The sequence below is a fragment of the Ursus maritimus genome, unplaced genomic scaffold, assembly GCF_017311325.1.
Source record: "Ursus maritimus isolate PB19 unplaced genomic scaffold, ASM1731132v1 scaffold_10, whole genome shotgun sequence".
NCBI lineage: Eukaryota > Metazoa > Chordata > Mammalia > Carnivora > Ursidae > Ursus > Ursus maritimus.
In genome coordinates, this window is record NW_024423344.1 from 7,030,903 (window position 1) to 7,054,752 (window position 23,850).

Sequence of the window (23,850 nt, forward strand, 5' to 3'; positions counted from 1 at the left end):
GTGTGTTCAGCAGAGGTAATTTTTCATGGTAGATAAGCAGGCAGGTGATTGTCTATAAGATAATTTTGATGCATTTTAATTTTGAAGGGACTTTTATAAAAAGTTTTAAGTACTTTTAAAAATAATTCTTTCTTCACAGACATAATTTCCGCTGGACAGAAGTTGGGAAGGTATTTACTCTGTATAGAGAGATACAAAGTTGAAGAAATGCACAAACGTTTTATCTTATCTTTTTTAAAAAAATATTTTATTTATCTGACAGAGAGAGAGCGTGTGCACAAACGGGGAGCGGCAGAAGCAGAGGGAGAAGCAGACTCCATGCTGAGCAGGGAGCCCAATGCGGGGCTTGATCCCAGGACCCTGGGACCATGACCTGAACCGAAGGCAGATGCCTAACTGACTGAGTCATCCAGGCACCCCTATCTTCTTATCTTAAAATCTTAGTACGAATGAGTCCAGCTCTACTTGAAAATTTAAACCAGATATCCTGAAGTTGAAAGTTACTGTTATCCTATTTTAGCCAAGACTAGCTGACCTCTGCACATCCTCTTTAGGCTTGTGACATGAGCTAGACTTGGAAGTGCGTAAGGGGAAAAAAAAAGGAAATCTATTAAAGTAGCACATACTTCTCATACTTCATATGTTTCTCTTCTGGTTTTTTGTTTTTTTGGATTGGACCATTCAATTCTAAAAGGTGATTCAGCCTGATGTTCTTTAAGTACTTGAAATTTTCAATGCAATCAAAAACTAAGTATAACACTTTTAAACTTTATTATTTTGACTTTGATCATTCAGAGTCTTTGCTGTATTTCTATTGCACTTTGTGTAACTGGACTCACTGAGTGTAAGTTTGCTTGCTGGTTCTCAGATCAGAATGTGGTACAATTACATTTTGCCTTAGTGAAATTCTGTACTATAATTATCCTAGAACATTTGGAATGTAAGATAACATTTGCCTCTAGTTATTTATTTTAAAAGTGTTTAAAAGTACTTTTGATTTAGTTGCAGTGTACTAAGTAGGGAAATTAAATCCCATTTGTCTTCATGGAGAAAATATTAGTAATGTCTTCCAAGAAGTTATAAATTTATAGTTCATAAATTTTTTTTTAAGTAGTCTCCATGCCCAGCATGGAGCCCAATGTGGGGTTTGAACCCACAACCCTGACACCAAGACCTGACTGAGATCAAGAGTCAGACAAACGGACTGAACCACCCAGGCTCCTCATAAAAGTTTTTTATAGCTTTATTGAGATAAAATTCACTTACCACACAATTACCTATTTAAAGTGTACAGCTAACTGTTTTTTTAGTGTATTCAGAGGGTTGTGCAGTTATCACCGCAATCTAATTTTAGAATGTTTTTGGCCCTCCTAAAAGAAACCTTGTACCCATTAGCAGTCATTCCCCTTTCCCTTCAATCCTTAGCCCCAAGCAACCACAAATCTACTTTCTGCGCCTGGATTTGCCTACGGTGGACATTTCATTTAAATGAAATCATACAGTATGTGGTCTTTTGTGACTGGCTTCTTTCACTTAATGTTTTCAAGGTTCATCAATGATTTAGGATGTATCACATTTTGTTTAGTCATTTATCATTTGATGGATATTTGAGTTGTTACCACTTTTTGGTTATTATGAATAATGCTGCTGTGAACATTGGTGTACAGCTATTTGAGTTCCTGCCTTCAGTTTCTTAGGTATATACCTAGGCGTGGAATTGCTGGATCATAGGGTAACTCTGCTTAATTTTTGAGTAACTGCCAAACTATTTCCACAGCGACTGCACCATTTTACATTCCCACCAGCAATGAACTAGGGTTCCAATTTCTCCACATCCTTGCCAACACATATTTTTCTTTTTTTCTTTTTTTAATATAGCCATCCTTATGGGTATTAAGTGGTATCTCATTGTGTTTTTTTTTTTCGTTGTGGTTTTGATTTGCATTTCCCTAATGACAATGATGTTGAGCATCTTGACATCTCCTTATTGACTATTTGTATATATTTTTGGGAAAACATAATAAAATTTTTGCTCGTTTTAGGATTGTGTTATCTTTTTATTATTGAGTTGTAGGGGTTCTTTTTAAATTCTGGACACTAGACCCTTATCAGATACATGATTTGCAAATATTTTTCTCACCCTGGGTTGTCTTTTTACTTTCTTGTTGGTGTTCTTTATAGCACAGAAGTTTTTAATTTTGATGCAATCCAGTGTATTTATTTTTCCTTTTGCCACTTGTGCTTTTGGTGTTGTATCTAAAAACTGCTGTCCGACCCAAGGTCACAAAGACTTACTCCTTTGTTTTTTCCTAAGAGTTTTATAATTTTAACCCTAGATTTAGGTCTGTGATAAATTCTTAATATTGTGTGAGTTGGGGTCCAACTTTGTTTTTTGCTGCTTATGGGTATCCAGTTGTCCCAGCATCTTAGAATTGTCTGAGCACCTTGTTAAAAATCAGTTGGTCCTAAAGGTAGGATTTTTTCCTACATCCTCAGTTTAATTTTACTGATCTATATGTTTGTCCATAAGCCAGTATGACACTATATTGATTACTGTAGTTTTATAAGTCCGTTTCAAAATTGGGAAGTGTGAGTGCTCCAATTTTTTTGTTCTTGTTTTATTTTTATTTTTTTAAATTGTGGTAAAATACCCATCATATAAAATTTACTGCCCTAACCATTTTTAAGTATACAATTCACTGATATTAAATACATTCTTATTGTTGTTCTACCCCCCACCATCCATCTCCAGAACTGTTTTCATCTTGCAAAATAGAAACTCTGTATCTGGTCAATAGTAACTCCCCCTTCTCCCAACCCAGCCCCTGGAAACCCCCATTCTACTTTTTGAGTCTGTGATTTTACTGCTTTAAGTACCTCATGTAAGTGGAATCATACACTATTTATTTTTTGTAACTGGCTTATTTCACTTAGCAGAGTATCCTTAAAATTCATCCATATTTTAGCATAAGCCAAACTTCTTTTCTAAGGCTAACTAATATCCCCATTGAATGTATAGACCACATTTTGCTTATCCATTCCTCCACTGATGAACACTTGGGTAGCTTCCACATTTTAGCTACTGTGAATAATGCTGCTGTGAACATGGGTATACAAATATTTCCTCAAGATCGTCCTTTCAGTTCTCTTGGATGTTTAACCAGAAGTGGAATTGCTGGATTGTATGGTAATTTTATTTTTAATTTTTTCGAGGAATTGCCATACTGTTTTTCTTAGTGGCTATACTGTTTTACATTTCCATCAACAGTGCATTGGGGTCCAGTTTCTCCACATCTTTGCCAACACATATTATTTTCTGATTCTTGTTTGCTTTTACAGTAGCTATCCTAATGGGTATCAGGTTGTATCTTGTAGTTTTGATTTGCATTTCCCTGATGTTGAACATCTTTTCATGTTCTTATTGGACATTGTGTAAATTCTTTAGAGAAATGTTTATTCAGATCCTTTGCTCATTTTTGAATTGGTGGTTTATTTTTTGTTGTTGAGTTTTAGGAGTTCTCTCTATATTCTGCATATCAATTCCTTATATATGAGTTGTAAATATTTCCTGCCATTTTGCAGGCTGCCTTTTTACTCTATGGATATTGTCTTTTGATGCACAAATTATAAATTTTTTTATGAAGTCCAATAGCTATTTTGCCTATTTTCTATTTTGTTTTGTTTTGTTTTCTGTGCCTTTGGTGTTATATCCAAGAAATCATTGCTAAATCCAATGTTTTGAAGCCTTCATCCTATGTTTTCTTCTAAGAGTTTTATAGTTTTATATCTTACATTGAGGTCATGGATCTTTTTTGGGTAATTTTTGTATATGGTTTTAAGTAATGGTCCAGCTTCATTCTTTTGCATGTGGATATCCACTTTTTTTTTTTTTTTTGCGGTTTTATACCTTTATTCGACAATCAGCAATTAGTTCTCGTCCACGTTAATTGTCTGTAGATTTTTAAAAGTGGTGACAGGTACATAGGTAACCAGTGTTTAGAGCTCGTTTGGTGAATCTTCATCCTTGTTACGTTTTCTGGACAACCACACATGGATACGGTATGGAACATTCCTTATTCCTTTGGCCCAGATGGCTTTGTTGAGCCTGGTGTCGATGCGTACATCTGGAGTTCCCATCTCCTTCATGGCAAATTTCCGGATCTCTTTTGAGTGCCCGAGGGGACCGCTTCTTGAAACTCCATGAATACGCTTGTGAATGTTGATGGTGTATTCTCTGGTCACTACCTTGTTGATGGCAGAAGGGCCCTTCTTCGCTGGAGCCAGCCTGCCGGGCCCTGGTTGGAAAGCAGATATTCACTTTTCAACCAATTGTTGAAAAGATCTTTTCCTCCGTTGAGTGGTCTTAGCACCCTTATCAAGAATCATTTGACCATATATGCAAGAGTTTATTTCTGGACACTTTATTCTTTTGGTGTATATGTTTATCTTTATGTCATTATCAGACTGTTTTGATTACTGTAGCTTTGTAGTAAGTTTTAAAATCAGGAGTATGAGTTCTCTCCAGCCTTCTTCTTCTTCAAGATTGTTTAGACTATTCTGTGGCTCATAAAGTTTGAACTATGACTGCGTTTGGTCTTATCTTTTACTTTTCTAATAGATTGGAATAACTTAGACATATCGGTGTGTGAATGGCTCTAGGTTACTAAGTTTTCTTTCTAGGTGACTGATTCACTTTTTATTCACCAAACATGCATTTTAATCATGGTGGATGAAAATCATCCTAAATGTATTATGTATGTATGCATGTATTGGCTTCTGTACTAAATGTGTTTTCAGAGTTCATCTGCCTATGTTGTTTTCCTTTACTTTTCTCCTGTCAGCTATCACTTAAAGAAAGAACTTAATGCTTTTAAAATTATGGGAGTAATGGGGTATCAGTTGAAAATACAGATAAATTCTAAGAAGAAAATAGAATTCACCTTACTTTGGCCACCCAGACTTTTTTCTAGACATGTTTTAAAATCAGATTATACTGTGCCTATTATTTTAAAGCCTGCTTCATTCCCTCAACAATTGATTGTGTATATTCCATGTTACCATCTTTCAGGTTTTTTTTTTTCTGTTAAGTTTTAATGTGTGTTTATTGTATTGTGTGTTGGTTTTTTTTATTTTACATTTAATTTTTACATCCCAGTTTTTCTTTGCAATTGAAATTTTGTTGCTACATCTTTGTAGACATCCGTGGTTTTATCTGTAGGAAAAATTTCTAGAAGTGGCTTTGCTGGATCAGTTTTTAGGTTTTTGATATATAAGGCCAGATTTTCTCCAAGAAAGTTTGAGTTTATTTGTAATTTCATACATAATGAACAGGAGTAATGTTTGCCACTTTCTTGATCAGTATCTGTTTGTTTTTTTTTAAGATTTTATTTATTTATTTGAGAGAGAGAGAGAGCACAGAGCAAGAGTGAGAGAGCACAGTCAGGGCCAGGGGCAGAGGGAGGGGGAGAAGTAGGCTCCCCACTGAGCGGGGAGCCTGATGCGGGGCTCGATTCCAGGAACCTGGGATCATGACCCGGGCCGAAGGCAGATGCTCAACTGCTGAGCCACCTAGGCACCCTTGATCAGTATCTTTATTGTTTAATTTAGAAAATAATTTTCTTTTAATCTTTGCAAATTTGATAGGAAACCTATGGAATCATGGTTTTATTTATATTTGTTTCATTAATATTTAAATTTACAGCTTTTTAATTCATTATTTAGTGTCTTGTGAATTGCCCATATTTTGCCTGTTTTCCTATAATATTCTTCTTTAAAAATTTTTTTATAAAGTGTTTTGTTTAATGGGATATCAAGTCTTTTTATTCATATTGCAAATATGTCTAATTTTTTGTCTATTTTTACATTTGTAATGTGTAATAAAATTTATCATTGTCTTATTGCTTCTGACTTTTCTCCATTATATACATTTTTTCCTACATTTTCTAACACTTTTAGGGTCTTAAAAATTTTTCGCAGTTAAATTTGTATTTAATCTTAAGTTTATGTTATAACATGTTGTGTAGGGTTCTAACTGTAAATTTTCTAGTCCTTTTAATACTGTTGAATGATTCTTTCACAATTGATTTGAAATGCCACCTTTATCATTCCCCTAGGTTTCCATGCATACTTGTGTTTCTCTGCTACTTCATTGATCTAGTCTTGTGTTACTCCTCTATTTTAAGTCATAGATTATAATAGCTGGTAAGATACCCTTTCATTACTCTTTAAAAAAATTATAGTTGTTTTTGTCCATTTATTCCAAGTAAACTTTAAAATCAACAATTCAAGAGGCTCCTGGGTGGCTCAGTTGGTTAAGCATCCAACTCCTGGTTTCGGCTCAGGTTAATCTCAGGGTCATGAGATCAAGCCACATGAGGCCTATATAGGGCTCTGTGCTCAGTGGGGAGATTCTCCTTGAGATTCTCTCCCTCCCTCTGCCCCTCCCCCTCAGGTTTGCACATGCATACACTGTCTCTCTGAATAAATAAATTTAAAATATAAAATCAACAATTCAAGTTCTAAAAAATATTTTTTGACTTGGATTTAAATTGTGTTAAGTGTGTTGATTATTTCCCATATTGAACAGTATGGTTATGTTTTTTTTATTTGTTCAGATTTTATCTTAGAATCTTGATAAGTCTTGTAGTCTTATTCATATAGATCTTACATATTGTTTATTACTAGGTATTTTGTTGATTTTAATAGTCTTATTAAAGACTGATACTTGTCTCATGCAATATTTGTGATATACTAACAATTTTTCATTAACTATTTGTTATGGAATTTTAAAAACATACCCAAAGTAAAGGTAGTTCAGTGAATCCCCATTAACCTAAGTTTATGGTGCCATAAACTTTCTGTTCATGTCTAGCTAAATGTTCTTACTGCATTTGTGACTCTTTCCTCTTACATTTTTAGTTTTATTTTTTCTAGTACTTCAACTTTAGAAAATCTGATGTTATTGCATTGGCTATTAACTTTTTAATAATGGCAATGTTGGGGGTGGGGTATTTTTGTCTTACTTTTGGTTTTAAATGGTAATGTTACTAGTTTTTCTCTGCTAGGTAAGACCTTTTATTAATTTTTATTCTCATAACATTTTTAGATATGAGATTGGTATCTTATATGCAATATACTAGCTTTATGAGCTTGAGCAATTTAATCTGTTGGTGCACTTCAGATTTCTCATCTGTAAAATGAATTCATCCCACAGAGATCTTTTGTATAATACGGTAAGATAAAGCATGTAAATGAAGTTTTCAAGCTCTTGTAAGGCCATGTAAGTTTCATGTACTTTAATATATTTATTAAACTAATCTCACTTGTTCAGTCATTCGTGATTCTCTATTTCTCCAGTGCCCAATTATGGTAATTCATGTTTGTCAAGAAGAAATTGAGATGTTTATGAGTAGATGATTTTCCTAAATGTCTGTTTGTAGATAGTAACTTATAGTGCTTCTGCTATAATGTCATGGTTGTGTTCCTGAGAAATGTTTTTTTATAAAAAATCTCTTATAAAAACAGCTGTTTCATTGAGGAGAGGGGGCTGCAGGGTTTCTGTTGACTTTCTATGATGTGTGTGTGTGTGTGTGTGTGTGTGTGTATTTTATAGCTGTACTCTAAAAGTACTACATCTGTTGACTAAACTTAATAGAAACAAGCCATGTCTTTACTTCTTTACCATTTAGTCCACTCACTTAGAAGGTTCTTAGATACCCCTATGGCCTTTGTTCTTGACCATGCGTTCTTTTGTTTACTTCTGGCAGTGGTAAACTAAAGAATAAAATAATGTTTGGGTAAACAGAACAATTCTATTATAGAAGAAGGCCCATACACTCAAACAATGCATCTATGCATGCCTGTTGTTTGCGTGCAACTGTTATTTTTCCCACTTACTTTATGCTGATTCCATTTTGCATTGCAATAACGATGCCTTTATGTACTGATTTTTTCCCCTAATTAATTGGTAGTGTTACAGCCACATTATGTTATAAAAAACTCATGCTATAAGAGACTTGCCTATTTGCTAGTATAGAGTAAATAAGTACTGTAAATACTCATTGATTGCAAATGGCCAGATGACCCGTTTCATATATTGAGACACACTGTTGTTGCGCTGGCGCAGTGCAGGTGTTCAAGCTTGGCTCGTAAACTGTGCCTATTGAATAGGATCTGGGTGTATAGATATGTTTGTTCTTATTATAAGCATTTGAATGGGTTCCAGAAAATTGTAGGGGAAGAGTATCTCTAGAAAACACATGTGTGGGGGTGGGAGTTGGGCAGATGAAGCAGGTATTCACTGTTATCACTTAGACCATGTATTAAAAACAAAGCAAAAAATGTAATCCTACTATTGTACAAAATCATAGTACCTTTTTACTTTTTACAAGTGTTATCACTTTGTAGGAAGACAAATTAGAACAGGTTTGGAGAAAGGCAAGTAGAATGATTGGGTGAAGGGTGTTATATAAACTAAGAGGGTTTGGATCTTTCAGCTTATTTAAAGGGATGGATTTAAAGTATAGAAAACTGTGACTCTTAAGTAAGTTGAATATGACCTCATTTCTAAATCTCAGGCTTACGAGTTCTTTTTTCTTCCTTTTCCAATCTTGAAATAGGACAATTGGATAGAAGCTCTGTAATACTTTATTTTGCTGCCAAAACCATAATGAATTTCTAGAAAAGTTTAGGTGTATTCATGAATGATAGATCTATAATTAGTTACTAAATGGAACTTGAGGTTTTGTTCTCAGTCTTCTAATGATCAAGGGGTATAAGCATACCTTCCCATATGGGTGCTACTTTAAATATGTGGAAGACTAACAAAACTTCTTTGTGACCCAAGATGTGGAACCGTGACTGATAACTGAAACTAAAGAAGACATACTTTGGCACCATAATATAAGGAGTAATTTTGTAACAGACAGAGTTGTCCAGACATGAGATAGGAGCCAGAGACTTCTTTCTTTATACACAGGGTTTCAGCATATCCTAAATGACAAGTTGATAGAGTTATTATATAGGAAACTCAAGTATTGGTTGGATGTTTGGACTAGATAACTTGTATGGTCCTACCAGCTCTGAGATTTTATAATAAAATATGAGGAACCATTATCAGTTAGAGAACATCGGACCAAATGGGCTAGATCTAGAAAAAGTACAGTAAGTTTTGCCGAAACCTGGAGATGGATGGTTTGCCTTTCAAAGTTGATGAGCATCACGCATACATTTTTCTAAAAAGATTGACTGATTGATTGATTGATTAGAGAGAGAGATAGAGCACACCTGAGTGCGTAGTAGAGGGCACTCAGGTGCGCTCTAGAGGGCAGAGGGAAGAAGAAGGGACAGACTTTTAAGCAGACTCCATGCTGAGTGTGGAGCCCAACATGGGGCGCAGGCTCAGGACCCTGAGATCACAGCCTGAGCCGAAGTGAAGAGTCAGATGCTTAACTGACTGTGCCACCCAGTTGCACTACATTTTACATTTTTTAAACAATTTTAAAAAAAAATTTTAAATAATGATGTGGTCATAGAAAGAGTATAAACAGTATATACGTAATACATGGAAGAGCATGAACTGAAAGGTAATAGTGCTCCATTCCTCCAACTACCCTATTTCCTTCTCCAACTAGTGGTGAGGGAAAGGGAGGGCTGAGAATTATTCTGAGGTTTTTGGCTTGAATAATTGAGTTGGTGGGGGTGCCATTAATGGAAAGATGGAGTAACTCTTGGAAAAACAGTAAGCTGTGTGGGGCAGTCTTATTGAATTGTCTAACATTGTTTGTCTTATTTAATTATTTAGGCCTCAAATTTTGTTTGCTAGTGATGTTTTGTTTTCAAAGATGTCAACTTATTTCAAAAGGAATAGGAGCAGACTTGAAGAGGTTTTTACTGGACAAATTTGGGGCAATTTGAGCATCAAAAAGAATAATATTATAATATGTCAAATAAAGAATCCATGAATCCCTATTGGTGGTAAAAAAGGAGAGGGAGAGGGAGTTCTTTACAGAAGAATGCCAATTAATAAATGTAGAAGGAATGATAGAATCAGAAAAAAGCATTTTGAGACTTCCAGTATAATAATTGATTTCAGGCAAGAATCATCTATGGATTCTAAAGTCATTTGGTGAAAGTTTGTTAGAATATAGAATATTCCTTTCACCTCCAAGTATCATCTCATGAATAATTTACTAAATGCAAAGAAGAAAATATACCTTTACATATGGAGAGATCTGGCAGTCACCAGCTTAACAAAATGATCAATCTTAGCATCACAAATAGTGAGAAAGCCCATCACTATCTGTTGTGATGCAACTAGAAGGTTAAAAAAATAATCTTTGAATTATTCTTGCCCAAAATGTTTAACTTAAATCTATAGGTGTTTATTAAACTGTCCCTTCAATTTTTCGTTAGGTTTAAAAATTTTCAAATAATTAAATTTTTTGAAAGCATGATTTTTAATGACCATTATAAATCCTGTGTGACGATTTGTTAGTTAAATGTAAATCTTTCAATGAGATTACTTAGGGTTGATTTTTATAAATGGTGGTTTAGGCCTTAAACTCTCAAATATTCATTAAATCTGTAACAAAAATAGCGCTAATAGTAATCTTGAATGACTCCATAACTGTGAACATTTCACCTATTTCTCCTTGGAGCCTTCATTGGAGGCTCTTCATTCAGAGCCTCTCAGACGACTGAATTGATACAGAAGGATATGGAATAGTGAGTTGGAGGCACTGGCAACTCTACAGGTCCCATGGTCTATGTATGATAGTAAGTAGCTCAAAGTGACTCCCCTGGGAACTTGGTGTTAGCTCTCTGTAAATTAAGTCTTTAAGGCACTGGTGGTCTATAATGATTCCTCAATGTGATTTTAGTTTTCTTTCACTGATAACTAGTGAAAGTGAGTATCCTTTCGTATGACTGATGGCTATTTAAATATCTTCTTCTGTGAGATATTGTTCAGATCTTTGTACTCCTTTTCTACTGGATTGTGTATCTTTATTGATTTGTAGGAATTCTGTGCTTTGTCGAATATACATGTATTACAGAAGGTTTCTGTCATTCTGTGACTTGCATTTTTACCTTCATAACAATGTCTTTTGATTAAAAGAAAATAATTTTAACACAGTTTAATTAATTAATTAATTTTTTGGTGAGCCACACTTTGTTTAAGAAATTGTTGCCTACCACAAGGCTGCTTTTTTTAGCATTTAGATTTATAGTTCATTCAAGGTTGATTTTTGTGTGTTAGATAGTAGGATCACGATTTATTTTACACAGTCATAATTACTGGAACTTTATAGTAAGTCTTTATAATAAGTGTAATAAATCAGATAATATAAGTCTTCCAATTTGTGTTATAAGATGATCTTGGCTATTCAAGCTCCTTTTTATTTCTTTACACATTTTAGAATTAGCTTATCAATTTCTACCAAGCATGCACACACACCACAAACCCTACTGGAGTTTTAATTGTGATTGCTTTGAATCTATACATCAGCTTGGGGGAAAATAACATTTTCATGACACTGAACCTTCCAATCCATGAACATAGTGTACCCTCCATTTATGTAGGTCTTTAATTTCTCTGTTTTTCATACATTCTTATACATCTTTTAAAAAATTTTTTAATTTAATTCAACTAAAAAATTTTTTATTGAAATATAATTGATGTACACTTATTTTTAAGTGTACAATCTATTGATTTGACAATTCTGTACCTTACTCAGTGCTTATCATGGTAAGTGTAGTCAGTGTCTGTCATCATGTTATTACAATATTATTGACTATATTCCTTATGCTGTACTTTTCAGCTCTGTGACTATTTTACCTCTTAATCCCCTTTATTTTGCCCATCCCTCCACCCACCTCCCCTGTGGCAACCACCATTTGTTCTCTGTTTCCACTTTATTTGTTCACGTCTTGTTTTTTAGATTCCACATATAAATGAAGTCATGTGGTATTTGCCTTTCTCTCTCTCTGACATAGTTCAATTAGCATAATACCCTCTACGTGTTGTTGCAAAAGAAGATCTCAGCATTTGGATGGCTGAGTAATATTCCACTATGTATACATATACAGTGCATGAGAGTTGCCTTTTCTGCACATTCTTACCAACACTTGTTATTTCTTGTCTTTTTGATACTAGCCATTGTGACTGATGTAAGATGATATGTCGCTGTGATTTCTTACACATCTTTTGTTAGGTTTATACCTAGGCATTGGACTTTTTTTTTTATCCTATTGTAAATTGTATTTTTTAATTTTATTTTCTATTTGTTGCTAGCATATAGGAATACAGTTGGTTTTTGTATGTGGACTTTGATTCCAGCAATCTTTAAATTTGCTTCCTAATTTTAATGATTTGTCAAAAGTTCTTCTAATTCTTCTTGGTTTTGTTTCTAAGATCATCCTACCATAGTCTAATCTACCAATGCTTTTGTAAAATCTATTAGATTTTCTTGAGTGCTGTATTACATTTAGATTGGAACTCACAAATAATTGATATTAAAATCATGTGTTGTAGTCTTTGATGTTAGTATATACCAGTTGTAGTACAAATATTTTATTAAACATGATTTCTCATATGTAACAAAATTAGGGAAACCAGACCCAGGATGATGCTAATTCTTACCTTGAGCTTTCTTCTAGAAATAACTTTAGCATAACCATGTATTAAGATATGTTAATTAAGGAGCGCCTAGGTGGTTTAGTTGGTTAAGCATCTGCCTTTTGGCTCAGGTCCTCGTCCTGGGATCCAGCCCCCGCATCTGGCTTCCTGCTCAGTGGGGAGTCTGCTTCTCCCTTTCCCTCTGCCCCTCCCCCAGCCGTTTCTCTCCCTCTCTCTCTCTCTCTCAAATAAAATCTTTTAAAAAATCAAAAAATAAAATGTGTTAATTAAAATGGCTTTAAAAATTATTATCTGATTTATGCAAATTTTACTAGTTCCCAGTTTTCAGAAATACTCCTTGTTTTTCTTTCATTTATTATGGGTTTATCAAGCATTTATAAATTGCCTGTTGTATAAGGCACTTAACTGCTCAGAGCTGAGAATTCATCAGGGTAAAAGTAGGGGTTGGGAGACAGATAAGTAGTTGTAATAGAGTGATATTAATGTGATTGTAGTATCCTCTGGATGTTAACAGAAGCAAAGAGAAGGCTCATCTGACTTGTAGTAGAGGAAGACCTTATGCTGAATATTAAAAGTATAATTGGATTGTGAATACTGAACGTATGCACTCTATATAAACCTTTTCTCCTCTCCCAGGTCCAGATGAGATTTCTTGAAGGTTACTTTAAATCCTCCCCGCGCCCCGCTTTTTTTTTTTTTTTTTTGCTTCTTTTCACTGATTAGTTAGCACTCATATGAGTTGATATCTCATTATATCAAGATATATGTATTGTAATATATTTTTATTCATTGAGCATATTGGTATTTGTTTGGGCTTTAAAAGAAAATAACAATTCTTTTTTTTTCTTTGTGGGAATTTTAAACTTTTTAATTTTAACTTTTTTTTCAAATTTTTGTTTAAATTCCAATTACCATATAGCATAATATTAGTTTCAGGTGTAGAATTTAGTGATTCATCACTTATATACAACACCCAGTGCTCATCACAAGTGCCCTCCTTAATCCCCATCCCCCTGCCCACCTCCCCTTTAGTAATCTGCAGTTTGTTCTCTATATTTAAGTCTGTTTCCTGGTTTGCCTCTCTCTCTCTCCTCTCTTGCTCTGTCTTCTTTTCTGTTTTTTTCATATCAGATGTAATATTTGTTTGTTGAAATTTTGGAAAATAAAAAAACATAGAAAGTGTTTAAATGAACACATATATAGAAGGCCAAACAGAAATTCAGACTGGAGGTGAACGTGCCAAGGTATTAGTTCTTTCTGAGTGGTAGACAAACAAATGATGTAACATTCCAAAATTTCTGCACTGAAGCTGTATTATTTCCCATTTAGGCATGAGGATATAAACTAATTAATAGACTTCCTATTTTAGAAGATTTAAGTTGTGATGTAGTCTAATCTTAAGCGTTACAAGAATATTCCTTGGACAAGATTCCATATGTTTATTTTATTTTAAGATTTTATGTGTTTATTTGACACAGAGAGCGAGAGAGAGAGAGAGAGAGAGAGAGAGAGAGAGAGAAAGAACAAATAGGCAGAGCATCAGGTAGAAGGAGAAGAAGCAGGCTCCCCACTGAGCAGAGAGCCAGATGCGATGCTAGGCTCCATCTCAGGGTCCTAGGATCATGACCTGAGCCAGAGGCAGACACTTAGCCGCCTGAGCCACCCAGGCACGCCTCCATATGTTTATTTTAATGCAAGTTATAAATCACTAATTTTTTGGCAGAAATATTATTAGACAAGTATACCATCATCAGTTTTTGGTTTTGTTTTGTTCTTTAATGGTATATTGATGGGTTAAGCAATAAAGGTGTTTATTTCTCTTTCATTACTGAGCTCGTCAAAAGTTGAGTGAAGGTAGAGTGGATTTTTCAGGGACCCAGGTGCCTTCTATCTTGTTGTTAATTCGTTCTCTACTCTTGGGTCTTGGAACTGTAAGTATGATTCCTGGAAACAGCAGCAGCAACATATGGGAGCTTGTTAAAAATGCAGAATCTCAGGCCCAGCCCAGACCTACTGAATCAGAATCTCCATTTTAACAAGATTCCTGGGTGATTCATGTACACATTAAGAACTGCTCTGTGGTTTATCTTTATCTGTATGCTCAAAGATGGCTTATCACCCTGTGTTTTTACTCCATCTACTGAGAAAGGGGAAGGAGAACGGAACCTGGGGGGCATGCAGATTTGTTGTAAAGGCATAAACTGGAAGCTGCCCACATTACTTTGGGCCATATCTCATTGGCCAAAAGTTTGTCATATAGTCATACCTATTAGTAGTTAACAAGGGAAGCAGAAAAATCTAGTATATTTAGTTGGATAAGAATGTGCTCAGCTATACCTGGCGAGACTCTGATACTAAAAGGAAGAAAAGAATGGATATGGTAAGAAACTAAGAGTGATACTTTGGCTGAATATGAAATTCTAGGTTGAAAATTGAAAAAGAAAGAAAAAGAAAAACCCAGAATTTTGAATATATTGTTATACTGTCTTCTAACTTCAGTGTTGTTGAAAACTCCAATGCCATTCAGACTCCTGATCCCTGTATATAACTTGTTTTATTTTTGAAAGCTTTTAAGATCTTCTTTTTAAACTTTTATTTTCTTTAACTGTCATCATTATATATACACATTTCTGGGTTTTATTTATTGTGCTAAGTATTGAGATGTGGGAAAGGGGGCTTTCAGTTAGAAAACACCTTTCTGTTGTATATAAATGTTACTATTTATTTGGTAATTTCTCTTTGCATTTTCTTTGTTATCTTTTTCTGGACTTTTATTTTTCAATTTTATCTTTCAACCTTTCTAGTTAATTTTTTATTCTGCTTTCGTATGTATTTTTATCATCTGAATATTGTTTTTATATGAACTTGTGTATGTTTTATGGATACAATAATTTATCTTGTTGTGATAATATAGATGTTTTAATGCTCTCTTCTTTGTGTATTGTCTCTGTTTCCTCTCAGTTATTTTAGTTTCTCCTTATTAGAGACTTTCCTTAAATATGGGGATTCTCAGCAACCTATTTATACTTAAGCATAAGGCACTAAAACATTAAAATATTTGCCTGTGGAAGCAGATCCTTGCTTATAAAAAAGATCAGGAAGGAATAGGCCATTTTTTATGGACCCCCTAGATTTCAGTTTCTGTACATCTTTTTTCATGGGCTTCCCCAAAAGGTGACCAGAATATCTTATTAATAAAGCAAAGGCTAGTTTATTGCTACTGTAGTAAGGGAGTCTTCTGTCTTTATGGAATTTTAGTAGTGTCTCAGAGAGGGAAAGGTTATTTATGAGGATTTTGAGGTCTAGTTTAATGCATATCTTTCACTGCAAAATCGTGGTTGGGATAAGGCAAAGATAATGGCAATAAGCAGGACTTTCAAATCAAATCTTTGATAAACTTAGTTGAGTGATTTATTGTCCTGGGAAGGGGGTTTATTTTTATTTTCAATTTTTTTGGGTAAATGTATCTTGGGGATATTCCTGAAACAAACAAGGTTATTTGTAACTTCATCTTCCTGGGTAAGAGTTCCTGGAGTAACAAAGTCATATCAAGTCAAATAGTAAATCCATGTTAACGTAGACAGGGTGTGGTTTTAGGCAGTTTTGGTTCTCAACATCCCCCCCTCCATTAACATCTGAAAATATGATCAGTCCAGATCTTTCTCACGGTATGAGATCTTGCGATGAAATAATAAGCTGGTGGTGGGGGTGTGAAAGGGGAAGATGGTCACTTCAGCCTTTGTAAGAATCATAGCTTCCTCCTGTTACATGGTCATTTAGGGGCCATTTGACTGGACAGTGGTTGTACAGCAGCATTTAATACTCTGGAGGTCACACTTAAGCACTGCAACACAAATAGTAAGAAAAGGATTATGTTCAGAGTCTGCAGGAGCCAGCAGTGCCAAAATTAAGCCAAGAAAATAGATCCCACTTCATCCAAAGAGCCCACAAAACCAGATGTGGGGTTATTGGCAGAATTACCAATTTCATAATTATTGTCCTTGCTCTTTGAGTCTCCTTAATAATAGTAAAGATTCGAGGGGTGCCTGGGTGGCTCAGTCTTGATTGAGTGCCCAACTCATGATTTCAGCTCAGGTCATGATCTCATGGGTCATGAGATTAAGTCCTGTGTTGGGCTCTGCATTCCTCAGGGAATCTGGTTGAGATTCTCTCCCTCTCTCTTTTTCTCTCTCAAAAATAAATAAATAATTCTTTAAAAAATAATAATAGTAAATATCCAGGAAAAGACTGAAGGGTTGTAAGCACACCACATTCCCCTTAAGCCAAACTAATATTATATCTAAAGCAGCTCTTTTCTGAACTCCTACATATCTTGTTTTACAAGCCTGTGGGACAAAGAGTTCTTTTGTCTTATTTGCATTATCTCATTCTTTTGCTCTGAATCTTAGTGTGTAGAAGTCTTCATTACTTAATAGGCTTCTTCTGAAGCTAGAAGTGAAGAAGCTTGATGTGAGAAGGAAGTAATTCAGGATCCCTTTGAGTAGTTAGAGAATTAGATTCTCAGATTGTTACCACACGGGGAAGCTGATGGGCCAAAATGGGCTTTGGGTGAGAGCCCTGATGGGAAGCATCAGTTTACCAAGATCACAAAAATCTCTAACTAGTTAGTAGCTTGTAACCAATAGACTTTTATGTCATAGATTTAATATTAGTCTTTAGGAAACACCTGATGATCTGTGGGAGTTGTCTAAGAGTACTGTAAATTTTGGTGTCGCTTACCAAGATTGATCCAGTATCAGGTAATGGAATATATAGTGTCAGTATCATTAGGTAGCTCTAAAGCAGAGGAACTTGGAGTTGAATTTAAGTAATGTGTCTTCACTCTGAGGTCTGTGAAATGAGAGAGCTTCCACATATATACTCTCTATTCTCTTGTCTTTTTCCAAGGTTTAGTCCTATGAAAGTTAAGTTACAGAAGCTAGCTCCCATGAAAGATCCCTGAGTAATGTTTTGGTGAAGATAGGAATCTCCTATACTATGAACGATATGATAGATGATCTGTTGTGGAACCTGCCATTTAAAAAGTTACTTAAAAGTTGAGTCCAGTTACCCTTACCCAGAACACAAATTGATTCATTAGCAAGGAACTGGCATCAAGTAAAGCTGCATGAATACAAAAAGAAACTGTATAAACCCAGTAGTTGGTGCTACAGACTGAATGTTTGTGTCCTCCCAAATTCATATGTTGAAACCTAATCCCAAATGTGTTTGCATTTGGAAGTGGGTCTTTTGGAAGATGATTAGGACACGAGGGCAAGCCCTCATGAATGGGATTAGTGTCCTCATAAAAGAGACCCCAGAGAGGCTCATGTCTTCTGCCACATGAGGACATAGCTGGAAGACAGCTGTTTATGAACCAGGAAGCAGGCCTCCAGCGGACGCTGAATCTGCCAGCATCTTAATCTTGGACTTCCCAGCTTCTCGTACTGTGAGAAATAAATTTGTGTTGCTTATAAACCACCCAGGCTATTTTTTTTAAGTTCAATTAATTAACATATAGTGTATTAGTAGTTTCAGAGGTAGAATTCAGTAATTTATGAGTTGCAGATTAACACCCAGTGCCCATTACATCACATGCCCTCCTTAATGTCCATCACCCAGTTACCCCATCCCCCACTCCCCTCCCCTCCAGCAATCCTCAGTTTTTTTTGTTTGGTTTTGTTTTGGTTTTGTTTTTGTTTTAAGAGAGAGAGTGTGTACACTGGCAGGAGTGGAGGGTTGGGGGTTTGGAGTGGTAGGGAGGGGAAGGGTCAGAGGGAGAGAGAGAGAATCTTAAGTAGGCTCCATGCCCAGAGCAGAGCTGGCTGTGGGGCTCAGTCTCATGACCCTGAGATCATAACCTGAGCGGAAATCAAGAATCAGATGCTTAACAGGCCTCCTGGATAATGGTATTTTTGTTATAGCAACTGGAATGGACTAAGATGGTCAGTTTGATTGTATGCTTTCATCAAATCATGAGTAAATTTTAGCCAGGTTTTGGGTTTATAAGAGGGAGTGACTAAAAATGGAAAAACCAATTTTAAGAATAGAGTCCTTAAGGGTTAACATAGTTAAAGGTAACCTTAACAGCAAAAGAGGAAAGAAGATAGCTAAAAAAATAAAGAGCAGAATACTAGAGATTAAAGCATGACAGTTACTAGTATGGTTCTATGGATCTTGGTCTAAAGGTCTTTGGTCGAAGCCCTCTCCTTCTAAAGACCTGCTTCTAAAAGGATTGAACCCTCTGTTGAGGGATTTGTCTAGTCTAGAAGACTCCTAAGAATCCTCAGTTTGAGGTTTCTGGGTGCAACAGTCTTCTAGCGATTCAAGGCTGATTTGCCTCTTGAATTGAGAGACATGATTCCAAGGAGTTTCCTGCCGTACTAGTTGCAAACAATAGATAGTTCTTTCCCTCAGGGTCAAAGACTATTTTTCTCTCTTTTCCAAAAGACCATGTCTTCAGGTTTTAAGTTAGATAGGAGTCGTTTAGGAAGATGTTGAGTAAAGGCGGCTTGTACCTATTAATGCTAAGACTGGGTACATTGCATGACTCCCTGGCAGACAGTATTTGGCTACTTCTGCTTACAGAAATAGTGTAAAGTATCAGAGGTAACATTTCTAAATGTACGGGCAAGTCTGTAATAACTCATAATTGGAGACTGGTTGAGCCCCAGAAGGAATTGATTTCATTGTCATTAAAGCCAGTGGCAGTATCTTAGGCCGTGGAAGTTTGAGAGACTCTAAGATCTTTGCTAATACTAGTTTCAGAATTCCCTTTGTTCTTTCTACCTTCCTTGAAGATTGGACACTAAAGTTTCTCAGTAAGTGGAGGGCTTTGGAAACTTTAATAATAGCTTCAGCAAGATGGGTACCTGTCAGTAGAGAAGTTAGAATTTCTGAGGTTGGGAACACATATCAAATAAGGTTTTTGTTACTATTTGAAATGTAGATTTTCAACAAGGAAGGGCTTATGTCTATCCCAAGAATAAGCAAATGATGACCAGGACATATTCAGAACCCTTGTATGAATACCATTCGGAGGTATTCAAAGAGACGTTGAGGTTTAGACTCTCGTCCATGCTTCACTTTTACTGTTTTAACCAAGGATTATGCTGGTGAGAGGTGAGAAATAAACTTCAACGTGCTCAGCAATTTTCCTGTTGAGTGAGTTCACTAAACAGTTTGTTCTTACAAGAGTATATAATTTTATGTAAAATTTTCTCCGGGTTTCTTTTGAGGACCTTTGATGCCATAAAGAAAGCGTCCTGAGAGCACCAGAAGCTAACTTAGGCAATCACCCAGATTTCTCCCCCAGACCCTTCCTTTTCCAATTCTGGAGACAATTGCTGGCATTGTGTAATAGCCTCTTTGAGCCTCTTTAAAGATTTGAACTCTTCCTATCGTGAGGGCTAAGATCTTAGTAAGGGATACCTATCTGCCATAATGATCAGCCAGGGCATTTTCTTTAATCTTTGTGTTATCTCTTTTTTTTAATGGGCTTCTATCTTCACGATGGTTATCTTTTTAAAAAGGAAGCATTAATGCTGAAATCAAGAACCCTCGTTTCCAAAGCATTTCAAAATTATGGACTACCCCGAAAGCAGATCTTCTCTGAACTTAACATGTGTTAACCCTTTTAACTCCAACTTAACCAGTTCACTAACTGGCAGACTCTGATGAATTCATTCTGAGTTCTGTCATCTGGGCGTATCTTGCCTCTAGCAAAGGAGTCACATTCTAGGGGAGAGTTGAGATCTGTTCCAGCATACTGTTTTCTTGTTTTATTCTTAAGATATGACCCATCAATCATGAAGATTAAGTCTGAATTTTTTTAAGGAGTTTCTGATAAGTCTATTTAGGGCATGGTTTGCCAATAGAGACTAGTTTCTCTTTTTAGAGAGGAGATGAGTAGCAAAGATCAGTAAACTTTTCCTGTGAAGGGTCAGATAGTAAGTGTTTGGGCTTTGTGGGCCATATAACAGTCTCTGTTGTGTATTCTTTTTTCTTGTTTTTAATAATTATTTAACAGTATAAAAATCATTCTTAGCTCATAGGCCATCCTGTGGGTGGAATTTGGCCTGTGGGCCATATTTTGCTGACCCCTTAAGTATTAAAATGAATGGAAATATGTGAGGGATAAAGTAATAGAATTTTATATGAGCTAAGCCTCCTTGCAGAGACATGTTCTGTCTTTGCAGTGAGCAACAAAGATTGTACAGTATGAAGGACCTTGAGGTTGGAAGAAGATCCTTAAATGAAGTGGACAGAAGCCTTTAACTACTGTGGCTATTTTTAGATAAACTGGATAGTCTTTTGCAGAAACTTCGGTAACCTCTTGATCGCTGATGATTCTCATGAAGTTAAGTCAGAACACCAACGGCTTGTTCAGATCTCTCACGGATGAATAGGTAGAAAAATTTATGATAATTAACTCAGTAGGAAGTGGCTGAGGTGCTCATTTTATATTGCAAAAGAGCTGTTCGTGTTTAAGTTTTCATGGAAGAGCTTTGGTTATTAAGGAGGCCTTGGTTAAATTATTTAATAATCATACCATTGTAGAAAAGTTGGAACCCATTGCCTGCAGTGGTCAGTGAGATCTAGGAATCCTTGTAATTGTGTCTTAGTTATTTGTCTTGGAAAGTTTTGAACAATTTGTAATCTGTAAAGAGTAAAAGATTATCTCCTTAGGATAAATCATGTTAGCATACTTTAATATTATAACTTCTCTTTGGAAATATTATGTCCTTTCTGAGCTGAAACAAAGCAATGTAATCAGCCTTAGGGCTTACCTCATCTTTCAAACACAACAAAAGATCATCCACATTTTAGACTAGGGTAGAAACCCAGGGAAATTTAAGATCCTTGAGGTACAGGTTGAGGACTTGTTGAAAAATTGGGGGTGCCCCAAGGAACCCCAAGGGCATGACTGTCCAGATGTATTGATTTTCCCAAGACAAACAAGTATCGACTATTTTGATCTAAAGAAACAGTACAGAAAGACACAAATCTCTCAGTGTGAAATATGTGGCTTCAGGAGGTAGAGAAGATGAAATATTATTTTGGTTTGGTTCTGTATGAAAGTGAGGTAAGAGGGGAGATGAATATTCTATTTATGGCCCTGAGATCCTGATTTATTCTTTTCCATTGCATTTTTTCTTTTAAATCATGAAGATGGGAATATAAAGCGTGAAGTACAATGAGTCCTTTCCCTATAAGGTTTTCAACTGTTGTTTTTAGCCCTTCTTGTAGCTGCAGCTTTTAGAGAATATGTCCAAATGTGGGTAGGTATTTGGATGGGTCAGTTGAGCCTTGATGGGTCAGCCCCAATAAATCTGCCAAAACTTTTCTTTTTCTGCAAAAAGGCATACTTCCTAAAGATGTTGAACTTGGGTTAGATTTAAATAAATGGACACCAGTAAATCGATGTTCAAATTAGCTGTGACCTGATTATTGAATAGGAAAACATGAAGATTTCAAGGAAAGGGCCATTAGGAGAACACTAAATACGGTAATTCCTTTTGCGCAGATCTTTCCCTATTAAATTACCTGGAGTGACATCACCAAAGGAGGGGGTAAAATGTTCCGTTGTTAAAGGCCTGCCAGTAAGTTGAGGGTAGTACATGAGAATGTCTGAGGCTTATTAAAGATGCCATCACTGAAGTGGTTTGTCAGCTCCAAGGGAGAGGTTCCGTAATAGTGGTAGAGTGTAAGGTTGGTATAGCATCAGTATTAACGCAGATTTTGCAAGGTTGCCCTTTAATATTCAGAGAAATTTCTCCTTGTGAGTTTAAGGGTAAAATAGGATATTCTCCATTATATCACCTTCCTTGATCACCTACTTTATTTTTTTCCTTCACTTTCTTAGCAATGGCAGAACTATTGTTTTTCCATTGTCTTTTCTGATTATAGTATCTACAAGTGTCTTTATCAGAAGACTCACTTTATTAATTCAGAAGTTCTACACTCTTGCTATTCCTTTAATGGTTGTACTAGTTAAATGTTAAAACATGCATTTTTGACTCATCAGCATATAATAGTAATTGGTGCATTTACCCTTTCCCCAAATAATGAAAGAATATTAAAATGTTTCAAAACCATTTACTCCTCCTATCTCTGACTTAATGTGACCATGTTGTATCTTTTAATGCTGTATGTTTAATACCCTACAGGATATTATCATATACAGTAAATATTCATTTAGAATTACTACAACCATTACCATTTCTTATTCCTTCCTGCATTACTGGATTTCCTTTTTGGATCATTTTTGTTCTACCTGAAGAATACCCTTTTTACTTATGCCTCTATGATTCATAATGCTTCTTGAATCTATAATTTACTGTCATTTGTTTTAGAAAATGCTCAGCCGTTGTCTCTTTAAATTTATTTGTGTGCCCTTTCTCTTTGTTTCTCGCTTTCTCCTCTCATGATGGGATCCAGTTACATATATGTTAACCCTTCTCATCTCTATTATCTATGTCTTTTATCCTGTCCTTTATGGTTTTCATTATTTTATCATTCCAGTCTTTATTTTGAATACTTTCCTATGATATCTCTTCCAGTTCATAAATCCCTTCTGCTATACTTCCTGTACTTTTAAACCCATCCATTGTGTTGTTAAATGCAGTTATTTTTTCAGTTTTATAATTTGTTTTCTCCTCAGAAATCTGTTGTGTCCTATTCTTGGGCTTTCGAGACTCTTTCAGAATTCCCAGTCTTTTTTTTTTTTTTTTTTTAATATTTTTTTTATTTATTTGAGAGAGAGAGAGAGCACACAGGAATGGGGGGGAGGGGCAGAGGCAGAGGAAGAAGCAGACACTCCACAGAGCAGGGAGCCTAACGCAGAGCTGAATCCCAGAACCCTGAGATTATGACCTGAGCCAAAGTTCAACACTTAACCCACTGAGGACCCCAGTCTTTTGTTATCTTAAGCATTGTATGCATACACAGTTAAAAACTGCAGAGACTATCTGGAGCCCTTCTGAGTCTATTTCTGTTATTTATGGTTTCTGCTAGTTGTCTCCTCATATGCCTGGTTATTTTTTTTTTTTTAATTAGGTTTAGACATTGTATTTGAAATTTTTCTTTAGAAATAACTTATACCTAGGAGATGGTATCTTCCAACAATGAGCACTTTCAGTGGTGCCTGAAGGAGCTAGCAATCTCTATATTGATCTATTTTCAGGCTTTGATATTTGAAGCTAGCTGCAGTC

General features: G+C 35.6%; 1 protein-coding gene and 1 pseudogene across 3 annotated transcripts in view; one reads left to right on the plus strand and one right to left on the minus strand.

Annotated features, from left to right (window-relative positions):
- CDK8 (cyclin dependent kinase 8) overlaps positions 1 to 23,850 on the plus strand; it is a 118,022-nt gene that overhangs the window by 13,789 nt on the left and 80,383 nt on the right. The window lies entirely within an intron of this gene.
- On the minus strand, positions 3,880 to 4,314 carry LOC103664386 (annotated as a pseudogene).